The sequence below is a fragment of the Manduca sexta genome, chromosome 15 (assembly GCF_014839805.1).
Source record: "Manduca sexta isolate Smith_Timp_Sample1 chromosome 15, JHU_Msex_v1.0, whole genome shotgun sequence".
Lineage (NCBI taxonomy): Eukaryota > Metazoa > Arthropoda > Insecta > Lepidoptera > Sphingidae > Manduca > Manduca sexta.
This window is the reverse complement of record NC_051129.1, coordinates 5,815,711-5,818,160: the sequence shown is the minus strand read 5'-3', so window position 1 is coordinate 5,818,160 and position 2,450 is coordinate 5,815,711. Positions and strand designations below refer to the sequence as shown.

Here is a 2,450-nt window from a genome sequence, read left to right as displayed (position 1 = left end):
AAAAACTAGAACAAAACTGTATAAAAATAGTATATTTAGTATTGGGATACAAATTTATAATAAGTTACCATTAACACTTAAAGAAACAGGTCCACCTCATATGTTCAAAAATAGATTAAGAATGCTTTTGCTAGATAAGACATATTACTCGATAAAGGAATTTCTTGATGACAAAATTTAAGAAGAAATATATTGTATTATTTCATTGGTATTAATATATTAATAATAAATAACATTATAAATTAAAAAAACTACACAAATTAAAACACTTTATTTAAGCATATATAATGATAAGCAATATAATAAGGGAACTGTATATCACTTTTAATAGAAGTTAATGAATGATATAAATGTCTCCATTCACTCATTTGCATGCCCAGTAAGGGTTGAATATGGCGAGATTTCCCATCAATACATAACATCTGTATAATCTATGTAGCCTGTATTCGCAAATAAAATGATTTGATTTGATTTGATTTGAAGATGTAGCGGTTCAGTATAGCCATCAACAAAATATTTAGACTCGCCCTCGAGCTGCACTTGATGCGGCACTGCTTTCCGGGTATAAAGCTTGGTTTGAATAGTCTTTAGATATTATGTTTCTTAAAATGCCTTGTATAGCCCTTCTTTTACCTTTACGTCCTTAAAAAATAACAATTGCGGCGGGGCTTTTAACTGTATAGCTTCGTCCCATTTCGCTCCCCTGAAAAAAAATACTGTTGCGATTCAGTGAAATAAATTTTTCGCAAAGTAAAGAGTTGCATAGTGATGTAGAATAATTTTGATATCAGCGCAAAGTGCGAATACTCATTGTGTGCAGACTAGTGTGAATATTTGAATGCGGTGCAGACAGTGAAACGGTTGGTAGCGCCTGGCTCGCTATCTGCGGGCGGCGACCGCGCCGGGGGCCCGCGGGGTTGGCGGCGGCGGCGGCGCGGGAAAGAGCGCGTAAAAAGGCGAGCGGACGGCGCGCGCGCGGATCCACCGCCGCCGCCGCCGCGCGCCTTTCACGAGGTCGACGCCCGCCGGGGCCCCGCCGAATTCGACCCCCTGCCTCCGCGCACACACCGTACCCCTGACCCCCTACGAAATTTTCCAATTTTTACAAAAAAATCGACGCAACTATTGCCAATTACCTGTACTTGTGAGCGTGCGCGATGCGATGCCGTATTGTCTGTCACCTCGAATACGTAATCCGATGTCTATATTTAGGATATGGTGCTGATGTCTCAAGGTGATTCGCGGCGTGGTGTAACTGCAGCGGCGGCGCGCGCTCCGATCGGCGCCCGCTAACCGCTCCAGTCACCGGCGACCGTCCTCCCAAATGTCTTCCAGGAACATCGGGTTCACCGCAAAAATAAAGATTAGCTCAGTTATTCGTAGCGAAAGAAAATGTTTTACGACGCGCCTACGGCGTACGATCGTATTTAAAAGTCAGCGTTTCGTCAATAAAACTAACGTTATTGTCGACTTTACATTTTTGACGTCGGGGCTTGCCTATGCAGTCACATGATTTCGGCCTACGCCGCTTGCGGTAGATCAGGCATGAAAACCAAAAACGACAAGAATCATGTGAGTGGGTCGGGAGATACAGATCCGTGGTTGAAGAATGCGTCGGCATTACGAGCATTAGACGACTCACGACTGGTCGATAGCGGACGCCGACCGCCGAAAACTATACATTCTCAGCAGCCAAGTTTCTTTGTGACATTCCAGAAAAATCTGCGTGTTTGCACAACGAGTAGACGTGCGCGCTCGTCTACAGTATCCGGGCCAATGTCAGTCCACACTCCGCAGTCGACTCCGTCCGCCGTCGTACCTAAACTAGAAAAGTATTGTCCTCGATGTTCGGAGCGATAACCACAATCCGACTTAAAATTATTTCCAGCTCTACATCGGGCGGCTACAGTCGTATTTCGGATGTACGCCGCGACGAGGTGGAGGTTGCGCGTGAGATATGTGAAGTCGCGGCATGCGGGTCGCGCGGCGTTCTCACGCTTTGAATATGCCTGCTCCCGGCCGCCCCCGCCTTCCCCGCGTGCCCCGCCGCCCGCGCCGCCCCCGCCACCCCGCGCACTCACACACCCGCCCTGTGCCCCGCGCCTCGCTCCGGCCCGCGCTCCACCATCGGCCCTTTCAATGACGTCCCCTGACTCCCACTCCGAGTATCCCGACACTAATTGAATGAACCTCTCTAAGACTGTTTACATCCGTGCCGCTCTCTTACTCTGCCTGCATTCAAACACTTCTACAGACGATACGGTCAGCGGACCCGTGCGAGGTTAACAGCTACCTCTCTTATTTCTAAATTGATTTCGGTGTTTAGCATTTCTCTACTTGTTAAGTAAATTTTTACATTCCATATGAAAACAAGAGCAAATATTCCTTATCTCGCACGTCGTTGTATTCAAACAATATCCAAAAGATGTGCAGTTTCCTTTTGACGTTCA

General features: G+C 46.6%; 1 long non-coding RNA gene across 1 annotated transcript; it reads right to left on the bottom strand.

The window, feature by feature from the left end:
• Positions 1-256: 256 nt before the first annotated feature.
• Positions 257-1,979, bottom strand: LOC115440001. The gene is made up of 2 exons (XR_003938326.2): positions 1,137-1,979; positions 257-703 (listed from the first exon to the last, which is right to left on the bottom strand). It is a non-coding gene; the product is annotated as an uncharacterized LOC115440001 (long non-coding RNA).
• Positions 1,980-2,450: the final 471 nt, after the last annotated feature.